The sequence below is a fragment of the Rhincodon typus genome, chromosome 4, assembly GCF_021869965.1.
Source record: "Rhincodon typus isolate 14 chromosome 4, sRhiTyp1.1, whole genome shotgun sequence".
Classification (NCBI taxonomy): Eukaryota; Metazoa; Chordata; class Chondrichthyes; order Orectolobiformes; family Rhincodontidae; genus Rhincodon; species Rhincodon typus.
This window is the reverse complement of record NC_063335.1, coordinates 39158684-39174254: the sequence shown is the minus strand read 5'-3', so window position 1 is coordinate 39174254 and position 15571 is coordinate 39158684.

The window sequence follows — 15571 nt, the reverse complement described above, 5'->3', positions numbered from 1 at the left end:
CATTGCTTTTCATTTCTGCAGACAGCCAAGACTGCATTGACCTGGGTAGCAATCTCAGACCAGGCTGGCATGGTCTGGTGTCATGGTCTCCACTGCTGGTACTGAAGGAAAAGAAGCCCCACCTGTAGAACTCTAGGACCCTGTCTGCAAAGCAGATTTCCCTCTGTCGGCCACATCAGGGGCAAATGTGAGGAAGTGTGCATGGCTGCTCCAGACTGACGGTCTTTGTCTGAGTGCACAACTGACATTGCAAAAAGCATGGTCACAAGTGAAGCTTGTGAAATACTGGGATATCTGTTCAGTGGTGAGCTATTCCAGGAACAGTGGATGGTATGTTTGGGGTGGAAATTGACATGATAGATGCCATAAGGGTGGGGTTGGTAATTATTTAAAGGAATTTGGTAAGACATGCAATAAAATTCATTAGGCATCATAGCAAGAAACTTTCCAAAGCACTCAACACAACTTGGGCATAGCCAGAAAAACATAAGATTTAACCCAATGTGTCTCTTCAATCAGATGCAATTAAGACCGGCAGCTTGTGAACTGACAAGTGTAAACAAAGTTGTTGAATTCAATGTAAAAATTCAGCTGGATGCAAAATAAAGAAAGGGAAATAAAGATGGGACTGAAAGACATAAAAGAGAAAAAGGGCAATGTAAATAAACTGACTTCAAATTTCCCTTATAGTAATTAAATCTGAAGGATGAGGACTCAAAAATTTTGAAGTTAATTTTCTGTAATGGAGAGGTTGTTAGATAGTAATTAAAACTTAATATTGCCATTGAAAACTTACTTGCATTTAATTGGCCAGTCCTACTTTCTTTTTCTGGCAACATCATGGTAGTAAACTGTCATGTTGTGCCATGTATGTGAACGTTGAAAATCTTCTGTGACCGTGGCACAAGTAAAACTTGTGGAGGATCAGGGCAAATCAGCAGCAACTTTCTGATTACTTCCTGCAATTGAGCAGATGTAGACACATGGTAATTGTTGACAAATTTACTTATAAAAACAGTGACAGTCACAGCCTTACTATTATTCTACTGGAAAATTCAAGCCACTATATAGTGTGAACCATGTGTCAATGTTATGGTAAAACATTGTCACATGTCCCTTATTTACATTCTTGTGGGTTAGAATTGTAAACTGAATGTTATTAAAGTGCCTCTTGTTCTTTTTTGTTTGGGCAGGTCCTAACAAGAAAATTGAACCCTCTTCCTTTGTCTATCAGATTTGAAAAATATACTTTCATTGTTGCATTTTTTAATAGCATAGATCAGAAATATATATGCTTTTCATTATATGTCAAGTTGATGCCTCAGCTCTGTCATTTGGCCATGTGACTCATAAAACCAGAGACTAAAGGATTCTGCATGAGCCTACACTGTGTATAATTTAGACAAACAATTGAGAGGGGACTGAATGGAGTGTAAGTACACAGTTGGGCTGAATTACATATATGTCTGTGCTATGCATTTGGTGTGATGCTGTAATATTATCCTTCATCAAAGCTAGCACTGGGCCCCTCTAAGGTGCAAAGCTTTAGTCTCAGAGAAATCCCTTCACACTTTTGCCACCAGATGAAGATCCATTTCTCTGTAATTAATGGGAAACATATCAAAGCAATTTCTAGAAAGTGGGGGCTTGTCCTCTGTAAGCAATGATACTTAATACAGTGTTTGATTGATATCCTGGGTCTTTCACTCAATTACCTTCAGGTGTTGAGGAAGAAGTTTCACAAGAGCTTTATCCACTCAGAAGTTTTACCTGTGGCTATTCACCTTCCTCAGGAGATTAAATAAAGTGGAGAGAGTCCATGACAGTGCAAATTGTACAAGGTCTGTTGAGAGCAGAATGATCTCAGAAGGCCAAAGGGGATTTTTCACGTCCATACTTTATGACCTTAATAATAATTTTATGATGTTTCAGTCCAGTTCAGCTTATAACTCTCGTAAAATGCCAACGGGCTTGGGGAGGAACAGTGGTGTTGGGTGAAAGTAGATTGTATAGTTTTACAAAAAAACTCTCTGCACTTTTTGCACTTAGCTGTCATTCGGGGACACATTTCCGATATTGGTTAACTTTACCAGAACATTAGATATAAAGACGCTTGAAATTCCTACAAAACGTAGCTAAATATTGGATTTTTTTTTAAAGTAAGCATTCCTTTTAGTTTTTGGGGGCTAGAAAGTAAGTCCATTAACCTATGATGTTTTCCGCATATCAGTTAAAAGTCCCACATAGTCACCCCCTAACTGAAATGCAAGAAACAAGAATCGTCACAATAAACTAACAACTACAATTAGAAAGAATTTAAAAGGCTGGAGGAGGCACAGAGGATGACATGGGCAACTGTCAACAAGCAAAGTTGCTGGAGAGAAGGGATAATTAATGATATTATCATTAAGAATGGCAAGTTTACTACTTGGGCACTTGAAGTCCTTCTTTCCACAGTTTGGGAGAGAGGGAACTGGCCTTCTGCCCAGAGAAGTAAAATGGTAAAGAGGAGACACCAAAACTAGCCATCAAAATGCTTTCTTACGGGCAACACCTCTGCAAATTCCTGGCAACACATAACCCAGGTTAATCTAGGCTCTTCAGAATCACATAAGGCCTACAGTGGAAACCTGCAATTCCATTTCCCTTAAGGTTCCTCTTTTTCAACCACCTATCTCTGTCTCTTTTTGAAGACTTTATAGTCTTGCTGCCAACCACAACTAATGATCAAGAACTCTAACTTCTGATTTTTTACTACATCTTTTCTTGCCCTCATGGTCGCCAAACTACACTGAAAGCCTAGCTGCACAGAAACATTTCTGTGCGTTTATCCATATTGCTATTGCACCAGCTCAGTTAAAAAAAAGTGACCAGGGGTCAAGCATGGTCACTTAGAGAAAGAACTTGCAATCGCAGAAGATGCAACACTTGCCTGTTTACTTCCTCCCTCCTCAATATCTAAGGCCCTAGACACATCTTCCAGCTGAAGCAGTGATTTACTGCACTTCACTCAATCTAGTCTACTGTATTCACTACTCACAGTGTTGTCTCCTCTACAGTGGGGAGGCACAATGCAGACTGGGTGACTGCTTTGCAGAACACCTATGTTTTGTGTGCAAAACTGGCCCCAAACCTCTGCCACTTCAACACACCACTGTGTTCCCATGCTGACATTTTGAGCCTATTGCAGTGCTGGGGCAACACTTGGGGCTCTCACAGTCTTCAGGACTCACTATCGAATTCAATAACTTTAGGGCCCAAATATCTTCTTCCTTGTCTTTTATACATCTCCACAACCCAGGCTCTGCATCACATGGGCTGTTTTTATCACAGCCAATCCATTATCATCTACTGATACTCCCCATTATAAGCTTTTCTTTCTCCCTGGCTCACCATTATTCACCCCTTTATCCGTCCGACTGCTGTTCTCTCTCTCTGGGCTCCATCTCCACCTATCATTTACTCCTTTACACCCTACTAACTATTCCCCTAGCCCCACGCCCATCTTCAGCACATATACCAACCTTTTCCCAGCTACAATCAGTTCTGAAGAAGGGTCACTGGACTCAAAACATTAACCCTGCTTTCTCTCCACAGATGCTGCCTGACCTGCTGAGTTTCTCTAACAATTTCTATTTTGTTTCACACCTCCAGCTTCTGCAGTTCTTTGTGTTCTTTAGAGAAAGAACTTGCCTTCATATAGTGCCTTTCATGATCCCAAACATTTTATGGCCATGAGAAATAATTTTCAAAGCTTAGTTATCATTGTAGAAGGAGCAAAATGGCAGCCAATTTGCACATGGCAAAGTCTGGCAAATTGAAGCATGATAATGACCAGATAATCTCTCCTGTGATTCTGGTTGAGGGAAAATGTTGGAAGAACTCCCATGCTTGTATTTGTAGGATTTTTCACACCCTACCTAAGGATGTGGTGAGGGAGGTGGTGTGGAGAGGAGATGGGACCAGTCCCCTGAAAATGGTACCTCCAATAGTACAGCATTTACTTAGTGCTGCTCTGAGAGTGTCAGCCGAAATTTACTGATTTCAATGTGTGAATTCTACCTACTGAGTCATATTTAAACTGTATGAAATCTCATTTGTCTTATAATTTTATTCTCTCACTGTGCCATCTAGTTTATTTTGAGTCATCACAGCACCTTTATCTTTACTGACATGATTGGTAGGGTTATGGCAAACATTTATCCTTCTATAAATCAAGTTTTTTTTACAGCTTTTTTTCTTCAAAATGTCATTAAATCCTGTATTTACCTTACAGTTGACTGTTTACAGATAGATAATTTTGAACTTCCTGCTTAACAAATTCACAAAAATACTATAGTATCTTTCACAACTTCAGTACATTCAGTCAATTAAGTCCTTTTGAAAGGGAATCATTCCACACAAACCAATAATTTGCCAAACTTACACCGGTGAAATAGTTGATTAATGGTTGAGAAGTAAGAACAAATCATAACTTTATTCCCATTTTACAGATGCCTTTGGTTAATAATTATAGTTTCATAGAAGGATTACAGCACAGAAAATAAAATTCAACCCATTGAATTCATGAAAGCCCTCTGAAAGGGCGACTCACCTCGTCCCAATCTTCTGCTTTGCCTGTTAGCCCTACAATTCCTTGACTCAGGTAATTATCCAAATCACTTTTGAAAGGCTCCACCACATATCGAGGCACTACATTCCAAATCCTGACCACCCGTGATGTAGAAAGGTTTTCTCATCTCACTGTTTCTTCTACGGACAATCATCTTGACTCAGTATTCTCTGGCCCTTGATCCTTCAGCCAATTGGAGCAGAATGGTTCTACTCTAAGCACAGAATTTTCTTCTTTACTGCTCCCTTTACCATGGCTTTCAACCTTGTGCCATCATTTATTTGCCACTTTATCTCTTCAGCCTTCCCTTTGTTATTTCTTCCCTATCACATCTCTGTTTTCCCACTCTGATGAAAGGTTAATAATCTAAAACATTAACTCTGTTTCTTTATCCACAGATGTTGCCCAATCTGAGGTATTTTCAACATTTCTGCTTCAATTTAAGATTGTTGCTTTTGTGTTTGCAGAGACTTTCCAAAAAAAAAGCCTTTTTAAGAAAATGCCTCATTTCAAATGCATGTTCCTTCCATCTACTGACAAATTGGATGTAATCAGAAAATACATTTATGCAGCAAGTTGTTATGGTCTAGACCGAACTGCCTGAAAGGTTAGTGCAAGCAAATTAGCACTGCCTTTCAAAAGGGAATTGGGCAAAAGCCTAAAGAGGAAAAAAATGCAGAGTTGTGGGAGTGGGACTAATTGCATAGCCATTTCGAAGACAGGTGTGATGATCTATGAATCTATGAACAATAAAAAACATCATCGAGTTAACTCTACAAAATGTGCAGGAAATATGGCTCACTTTCCCAAAGAAGTCCCCAGCAGCTCCTTTAGAGGGCTCTAAACAAATATGAAACAGAGCTACACGGATCAATCAATTTGTGTCAGGATAATCAAATTTCATAAGTAGAGTATTATTGTACCAATTGCTGTCACATTTGATTTCATTTAGATGGTTAATTCTATTCTCTTGTGTTCTTTGTTAGAGAATGGCTTGCCGCAGAGAAAAACTATGATGTATTTGAAATCTCTTGCAGTTGAAAGCAAATAACTTATGCATAAACATCAACACTCACCTAAGCATTACTAACAGATAGTTTAAAAATGGTTTTGTCTTTAATCAGACTGTCTTTGGCTACTTTTGAATGAAAACAGCAAACATCAGTTTAATCAGAGAATTCCAATATACCCAATAATGTGGGATTAGAAAAGCCATTGGCAAAGAAACATGATATAGCTTACAGAACAAAATGATTTACTTTATGCAAACACATATTAGCTATTCAGTACTTCACATGGCAAATTCAGTTGCATGCTTTTGTGGTGTCCTGCACACTGGAGAGACAAAACACAAAGTGGGCGACAGCTTTGCAGAACACCTACATTCTGTCGACAAAAATGACCCCAGCTTCCAGTTGTCTGCCACTTCAACACACCACCACATTCCCTGGCCATCATTTCTATTTCAGGCCTGCTGCGAGGCTCAGCACAAGCTGGAAGAACAGCATTTCATTTTCCACTTGGGGACCCTGCAGCCTTCAGGACTCAATATTGAGTTCAATAGTTTTAGGGCCTGAACACCTTCTTCCATGTCCTTTACCCACCTCCCACCCCTGGCCCTGTCATCACATCTTTCACCTACTAATGGTCTCTTATTATGAAATTTTTTCTCTCCCCAGATCACCATTATCTATCTCTTTGTCTGGCTAACTGCTGCTGTCTCTCTCTCTCTCTTGGCTCCATCTCCACCTATCGTTTGCTCCTTTACACCACTACCCACACCTCACCCTCTGTCTAAAGCATATATACCAACCTTTTCCTAGTTATAATCAGTTCCGAAGAAGTGTCACTGAATCCAAAATGTTGATGTCGCTCTCTCTTCACAGATGCTGCCAGACCTGATGAGTTTACTCAGCAATTTCTATTGTTGTTTCAGAGTTCTGGCATATACAGTTCTTTGTTTTTTACTGCAAGTTTCTATTTCCTCACCCAGTTTCCAGGGACATACGTCGTAGAAGATGCACTAGAAGGCCCTTTGAGATGCTTGACAATCGTGGAAGGTGACTACAATGCTAGTTTTGCTATTTTGTCTCCCTAATATGAATTGGGACTGTCCTTTGATCACTGGATGCCTTGACATCTTCCTCAGCAATTTATTCTTAAGATCTGGCGTTGATCTTAACCTCTGTTCTGTTCAGCAGGGCCAACAAGGAGTGAGAACTTTGATTGATTCTGATACTAGTTATTATGTTCTGACTGGTAGCTCAACAGCTAACTAAGCTTGAATGAGTGCCGCTCTAGTAAACTCAAGAAGCTCGATATCATGCAGGACAAGTAGTCTGATGGGCAACACCTTGCACTTTCACTCATAGTGTGTAACATCTACAAGGAGCACTGCAATAACTGACTGAAGTAAAATTCTCATGGTCAGAAAGGAGAGATCACATCCAGAGTGAGACAAAGCCTGAGTGAGTATATAGTTCAGGAAATTTGAAAACAGTGTGGGACTTTGGTGCAGCGCGGGAGAAATGCTTTTTGCTAGCATTTTTTAGCTCATAACTTGTAAGTTCTTTTTTAATGTGATAGAGTAAATGCCTGGATCTCTGTACCTCAGTGCTATGGTCAACACAAAATAGGGACATCACAAGTAAACCGTATGTTCATTGGTTGGTGACAGCTACTAACTTAAGAATTCATTTTAGGTTTCTTTCAAATTGAAGGTAACCAAGGGAAATATATTTACAGTTACAAAATAAAAGATCAGAACAAAATTTTTAAAAATCAAATTGAGAACTAAATAATTAAAGTAGAGATGCCGGGCCAGGCAATGTGTTATAACTGCATGTTATTGGAACTGATGGACTCCATTGTGTTTCTTAGTGACCATAACTGTAGCAAGTGTGTTGCTTGAGGAACTCTGGCTCAGAGTTGATGAGCTGGAGTCTGAGCTTTAAACACTGCAACACATCAGGGAGGGGGAGAGTTCTGGATGCTGCATTTCAGGCAGCAATCATATTCCTTAGATTAACTACTTCAAATTTGGTCAGTGGACAGGGACAAGTGGGTGTGACTACGAGTAAGACAGGTTGAGGGATCCAGGAGGTAGTGCTGAGGGATTCTCAGACCTTGAGCTTGTCTAACAGATTTGAATATCTTGCTCCCTGTGTGGATGACAGTGGGGGCTATAGGGAGGATGAGCAAACTGACCATAGCACTGAGGTACAGAGAGCCATTCAAAAAGGGGGAGAAAAGAGAAATGTAGTTTTAACCAGGGATAGTATAGTCAGACGAATCAACATGTTCTCTGTGGCCAGGATCGAGAGTCCCAAACACTATGTTGTCTGCCTGGTGCCTGGGTTCAGGATCTCTGATGCTGAGCAACTGGAGTGGGAGTGGAAAGATCCAGTTGTCATTTCCATGTAGGTACTGACGATATAGGTAGAAAGAGGAAAGAGGTTGAGGGAATATGAACAGTTCAGGACTAAATTAAAAAGCAGAACCAATAAGGTAATAATCTCCAGATTACTACCTGAGCCACGAACAAATTGGCACATGGTTAACAACATTAAAGAGGTAAATGTGTGGCTCAAAGATGTGTGTGGGAGAAATGGGTTCAAATTCATGGGACATTGGCACCAATGCTGGGGAAGGAGGAAACTGTTCAGGTGGGATGGGCTCCATCTAATTCATGTTGGGACTAGAGTCTTGGTGAAGCGCATAACTAAGACTGTGGATAGGACTTTAAACTAAATAGTAGAGGCGGAGGGGAGGGGATGGCAGGTTTCAGTTGCATGGAAAATTATGGGATAAGTTAAAGTGGGGGGAGGGCTCAGCAGAGGTTATTAAAGCTTCCAGAACAAGTAATCGGGCAGAGAGTATAGAACGGGTTAGGAATCTAACTTCAGGCACAGCAGATGAGGGGACAACTACGAGAAGGAGGTAGTCAACACAGGGTTGAGGGTGTTGTACTTAAACGCACGCAGCACATGAAACAATGTTAATGAGCTTGTTCAACAGAGTGAAATTGGCAGGTACAATATTATGGGTATCGCAGAGCTGCAAGGGGATCAGTATTGGGACCTAATATTCAAGGATACATATCCTTTCAAAAGGTCAGGCAGATTAGCAGAAGGGACAGGGTTGTCTTGTTGGTCAGAAATTAGATTAAATTGACAGCAAGAAGTGATATAGAGTCAGAAGGCGTAGAATCTGTGTGGACAGAGTTGAGGAACCACAAAAGTAAAGAGTCCCTGATGGAAGTTGGGTACAAGCTTCCTAGTAGTAGTCAGGACGTGAGGAAGGAAATAAATCAGGAAATAGAAAAGGCACATAAGAAAGGCATTATTACAATAATTATCAGAGACTTCAACATTCAGGTGGATTGGGAAAATCAAATTGGAAGCAGATCTACAGTAAAGGAATTTGTGGAATGTTTACAAGATAGTTTATTGGGGTAGCTTGTGGTAGACACGACTAGGGAACAGGGAGTTCTGGATTTGGTGATGTGTAACGCGGCAGACTTGATTAGGGAGTTTAAGGTGAAGGAATTCCTAGTGACCATAATATGTAAAATTCACCCTGCAGTTTGAGAGGGAAAAGCTGGAATCAAATGTAACGGTATAACAATTACAGCCTGGAGCTCGGTGACAAGTGATGTTCCGCAGGGATCTGTTCTTGGGCCTCTGCTCTTTGTGATCTTTGTAAATGACTCGGATGAGGAAGTGAAAGGGTGGGTTAATAAGTTTGCCGATGACATGAATGTTGGTGGAGTTGCGGACAGTGTGGAGGGCTGCTGTAGGTTCCAACGGGACATTGTCAGGATGCAGAACTGGGCAAAGAACCCAGAAAAGTGTGAAGTGATTCATTTTGGAAGGTCGAATTTGAATGCAGAATGCAGGGTTAATGGCAGGATCCTTGGCAGTGTGGAGAAACAGAGGGATTTTGAGGCCCACGTCCATAGATCCCTCAAAGTTGCGATCCAAGTTGATAGGGTTGTAAAGAAGGCGCATGGCATGTTGGCTTTCATCGGCAGGGGAATTGAGTTCAAGAGCCGTGAGGTATGCTGCAGCTTTATTAAACCCTGGTTAGCCCACACTTGAAATATTGTGTTCAGCTCTGGTCACCTCATTATAGGAACGGTGTGGAAGCTTTAGAGAGGGTGCAGAGGAGATTTACCACGATGCTGCTTGGACTGGAGGGCAGGTCTTATGAGGAAAGGTTGAGGGAGCTAGGGCTTTTTTTTCATTGGAGCGAAGAGGGATGAGAGGTGACTTAATAGAGGTGTACAAGATGATGAGAGGCATAGATAGAGTGGATAGTCAGAGACTTTTTCCCAGAGCGGAAATGACTATTACGAGGGGGCATAATTTTAAGGTGATTGGATGAAGGTATAGGGGAGATGTCAGAGGTGGGTTCTTCACACAGAGAGTGGTGGGCGTGTGGAATGCACTGCTAGCAGTGGTAGTGGAGTCAGATACTTTAGAGACTTTTAAGCGACTCTTGGATAGGCACATGGAGGATAGTAAACTGTAGGGTATGCAGGGTAGTTTGATCTTAGTAGGATAACAGGTCGGCACAACATCGTGGGCTGAAGGACCTGTGCTGTGCTGTAGTATTCTATGTTCTATGTTCTAATTCTGTAAAGGTAACTACAAAGACATGAAGGAGTAGCTAGCCAGAGTTGTTTGGAAGGGGAGCCTATCAGAGAAGATGGTGGAGCAGCAATTGCAGGAGTTTCTGAGAGTAAGACGAAACATACTAAAGAGAGGACAAGGCAGCCATAGCAGATGAGGGGAGTCACGGACAGCATAAATGCAAGAGAAAAAAGATACAATGTAGTGAAGATTAGTGGGAAGCCAGAGGATTGGGAAGTTTCTAAAAACCAGCAGAGGATAACTAAAAAAACAATAAGGGAGGAAAAGATTAAATATGAGGCTAAACTAGTTGGGGAGTCATTGAGCTATACAACACGGAAACAGATCTTTCGATCCAACTCATGCATGCCGACTAGATATCCTAGATTAATCTAGTCCCATTTGCCAGCATTTGGCCCAAATCCCTCTAAACCCTTCCAATCATATACCCATCTAGATGCCTTTTATAGAGTCATAGAGTAATATAAAACAATACTGAAAGAGTCTTTTTTTTTAGATTTCTAAAAGGTAAGAGAGAAGAAACAGTGGATATTGGACTGCTGGAAAATGAGGCTGGTGGAGTAGTAATGGAGAGCAAAGAAATGGCAGAGGAACTGAATTGGTCCTTTGCATTGATTTTCACAGTGGAAGACACCAACAGCATACCAGAACTTTAAAAGAGTTGGGGGCAGAGTTGAGCATATTTGCCATCCCTGAGGAGAAGGTTTGGGGAAGCTGAAAAGACTGAAGGTGGATAAATCACCCAGACCAGATGGATTACACCCAAGAGTTCTGAAGGAGGTAGCTGAGAAGATTATAGAGGCATTGGTGGTAATCTTTCAGGAACCACTGGAATCTGGGAGACCCCCAGAGGACTGGAAAATAACTAAAATAATACCCCTGTTTAATAAAGGAGAAAGCAGAAGACAGGAAACTATAGGCCAGTTGGCCTAACCGGAGTCATTGCTAAGATTTTGAAGTCCACCATTAAGATTGCAGAGTACATGGAAGCCCATGGTAAAATAGGGCTGAGACAGCACGGCTTTGTTAACGGGAAGTTAGAATTCTTTGAGAAGGTAACAAGCAAGTTAGATGAAGGAGAGCCAGTGGACATGACCTATTTGGACTTCCAGAAGGCCTTTGACAAAGTGTCACACAGGAGGCTGCTAAATAAAATAAGAGCATATGGTGTTAGGGACAAAGTGCTGGCATGGACAGAGGATTGCCTGACTGGCAGAAGGCAGAGGGTTGGGAAAAAGGAACAAAAACAGAAATTGCCGGAAAAGCTCAGCATGTCTGACAGCAGCTGTGGAGAGAAATCAGAGTTAACAGTTCAGGTTGAGTGACTCTTCCTCAGAACTCAAAGGGATAAAGGAGTCTTGCTCAGGGTGGCAGCTGGTGACTAGTGGAGTTTCACAGGTGTCAGTGTTGTGACCACACCCATACACGCTATATATTAATGATCTGGATGAAGGCTGCTAAGTTTTCAGATAACACAAGGATAGCCAGGTAGTGTTGAGGAAGCAGGAGGCTGCAGAAGAACTTAGACAAGCTATGAGAATGGGCAAAGATGTGGTACATGAAATACAATGTGGAAAAATGTGAGGTTATGCACTTTTGTAGGAGGAATAGAGGTGTGGACTATTTTCTATTAGGAAAAGGCTTTGGAAACAAGTTTTAATGGCAGTCTCTACAAATCCAAATGGTGTTGTACATTTTCATGTGCAGCTGGTTGGGTTGCTGCAGGGCGATGGCAAAGATTTTTGATAATGCTTAAAATTTCAGGCCCTCAGGTATTTTGAATCAGTATCAAAACTCGGGTTTTGTGTGCGTACCTCAGTTCTTCCTAATGGACCATATTTTCATAGTCTTATGCTACTTAACCTCTGAGGAACTGTCTGATCTGATCAGCAAGAGATTGACAGGCCCCACTATAGATATCAGTTGCCTTTACCTTTGGCACCAGGGAAGCAGCTGTCAACTCCTGGAGAGGTTTGGTGCCACTAAATGGCACTGAGTTCTCCTTTAGTCTAATTAAGAGGTTTACAGTTAAATAGGGTATCATGAGATCAACGTGGTTGAGTCATGGTGACTGCATCCCAATTTCTTCCAGGTATCAGGTGAAAATCCAGTCCATTAAATTGAAATGATGTAATAAAATATAGGGGTTAACTAAGGGAAATGTTTTCAAGTTGAAGTAATTGTGCTGGGAATATGTGATGTAAAAGTGCTGTACAGATTTTGACATTTCTTTAAGTTTGCACTTAAATTGTCTGGTGTCTTGGATACAGCAGTACCTTTTTGCAGGGAATCTGTCAGAAATCACCAGGGCTTTTGGAAAAACTGCGTAGGAAACTTTAGCATTTGAGCTTAAGGCCATCGGATGTAAAACTAAGTGTTGAAACATTTTTGCGATAATTGTACAAATATTCACATAACTGCCCATTAACAGGTTTGTTATTCCCACAGAAACTTACATTCATGAATGTCCTTTTCATTAAGAACTGGTGTTTGCGTTGCTAACAAGGAGTAGTATTTTTCATAGATATTCCTTTTAAAAAAAACATTAAAAACTTTAAAGTGGGAAAATGAGTTTCTGCCTCTAACAGACTATTGGTTGAGGTGAGTAAATGAATAATGTCCTTGCTCTCTTCTCCTGGGTTAAGCTGCCCAAGGTTAGCGCATGAAAAGGCTTTGCAGAGCAGCCAAAGTATTAGTATTCCTGACACTATATATTTGTGTTTTCTTAGAGCGCTGGCCACTTATCACGGCTGAGATATAATTAGTTGTGAGTCTTAAAGAAAAGAACAATTGACAGCAGTCAGCTTATAGCTCTTTCAATAATCCAGTATGGATAAAAAAAAATTGAAAGTGGTGTGCAGGAAAAATATTGAGTGCAATAGATGGCTGAATGCTTGCATGTTTGAACAATCAACAAATCATTCAAACCCTGAACTGTTCTCTTCAATTGGAGAAAGAAAAACACAGCAGCCAGTCCATTTATTTTATTGTTCAGCTACAAGAAGTGGGTATCTTCTTCTTCTTGGCCAACAACATATTTTAATCCTTCAGGAAAGGTAATGGGACAATATTGATGCCCTTCAGCATTGATCTCAGCTTCAAATGTCTACAAGGAAGAAACACTGTGGTAAAATTTCCGGGCAACATTTTGATGAGTTTGATGATGATTGCCATTATTAGTTTATGAATCACCCAGTGACTTATGTCTGGGAAGAGATACCCCCATGAGTTTCACATCCCCCACTTTCCTGTTAGTTTCATGAAATTGATACATTTGACCAATGATCACCAAGTAATCTGAGCTCCAGAAATTGGGCCCAGTTCTTTATAGTGCAAATAGCTTTTTAATGTTGAAATATCTGTATCCACAATGTTCATCAGCACCTAAAGCCCAGAAAAGGAACAATTAAAATTATGGAGTCACATTCCTGCAGATAGTGAATAGTTGTTACAACATGATTTGAATTCTTACTTTTCCTTTACATTTGTTTTGCTTTCTCATTGTGTCTTTCTTAATCCAACCTCACTTTCCCTTTCTTTATTTCTCTTTCTGTATCTGATTTGACTCTAATCCACTCTATTTCTTTCTCTATCGTTCCTCTGTTTCTCAATCCTTAAATCTCATTGATTAAGGAGATAGATAGTTGGCCCTATCACTTGTTGAGGTCCCTGTGCCTAGTGACCTTTGGTACTCTATTATCAGCTCAAGCTTCCAGCAATTTGTAGTGCTAATACTTTTTGAGCAGAAGGATAATGGAGGAGATCTAAGTTCTGAGATAACCCATATGACTCAGTGCATTTCTCAAATTTAGGTTGATTTTTCTCAAAATCAGAAACGTCTGAAAGATATTGGCAGACAGAAATCAAATGTACTGGGATAAAGTTCATTTAAGAGATGGTTTGGAAAGAGTGATTAGAAGCTGAAACAAGTTTCCTGAGATCTGAAAGCTGGGGGTGCGTGGTATATTGCATCACAAAGTTCAACTAAAATAATGGGGGAAAAAAAGAAACAAATTAGCTTTGGCTGTTTGTTATTTGGCAACATAAGGACTTTAAATTTATGTCATCTGTGGCTTAGTGTGTCAATGCTGTCACTTGAAGTCAGAAGTTTGTGGATTTAAAGTGCTACTCCAGAGATTTGAGCAATAATATTGAAGGTGTCTGTCAGAAGTGCTGTCTTTGTGTGAGATATTTAAACCAAGCTGATACTGCTTCAGAGAAGAGTAGGAGAACCATACCTGGTGTCCTGGCTAATGCTTAACCCCCAATTAAAATTGTTAAAAGAGATTATCTAGCCATTGTCACATTTCTTTTTGTTAGAGCTTGCTGTGGAAAATTGGCTGTTGTACTTTTCATTGCCTATAAAGAGTTTTCCGTGTCTTGAGCTCCTGAAAACTATGTAGAAATTTTATCTTTATTTAAATAAAGTTGAGGAAGAAATGGTGATTTGATTAATTTACCTCATCTCTCCAACATTTCAAACCAATCAGTCTAGGATTCCAGTTTCCACTCCTTGCAATCTTTTGATTCCATTTCTTTACCTAAGAGACAGTTCAAATATTTATCATTCTTTGAGTTATTTTAAAGTTAGTTTAAGATTGGACTTTGCTTTATTTTTCATTAATTTAAATTACATTCTCTTAATCTTAAGGTACTTGTCAAAAAAAAAACAAGAGGTGATGCAAGGAAAGAAATTTGCAACTTGATCTAGGAATGCATCCTCTGACTGAGTGATTGAAGCAGCCTTAATAATAATTTTCTAGAGTAAATCAGATAAATACTTAAAGGAGATGATTTTGCAGCATAATGAGGGAAAAGCAGGAAGTGAATGGGCTCTAATAAAAGCAGAAATTGCTGGAGAAAATCAGCAGGTCTGGCAGCATCTGCAGCGAGAAATATAGAGTTAACATTTTGAGTCCAATACTGAATTTTGAAGAAGTGTCATGGACACTTTTGCTTCTCTTTCCACAGATGCTGCCAGACGTATTGAGCTTCTGCAGAATTTTATTTTATTCTGTTTTTATTTCAGATTTCCAGCATCCACAGTATTTTGTTTTTATTTGAAGACCAATTGGCTGGTTCTTTCCAAGAGCTGTCATAAGAGAACGGCCTCCTGTACTGCCCTATTTTGTGATTTAAGATATTTTTCTCCTAATCTTACACAACCTTTGTCCACATTATCTATAACATGGAATATTTGAGACATAATTGACCATGGCCACTCCCTAGTCTTCACCATAGTCAGTAGATCACCAGTTCCTGAGCCCTCTTCTCATACAGTACTTGAGGTCTTTATTGATGATCA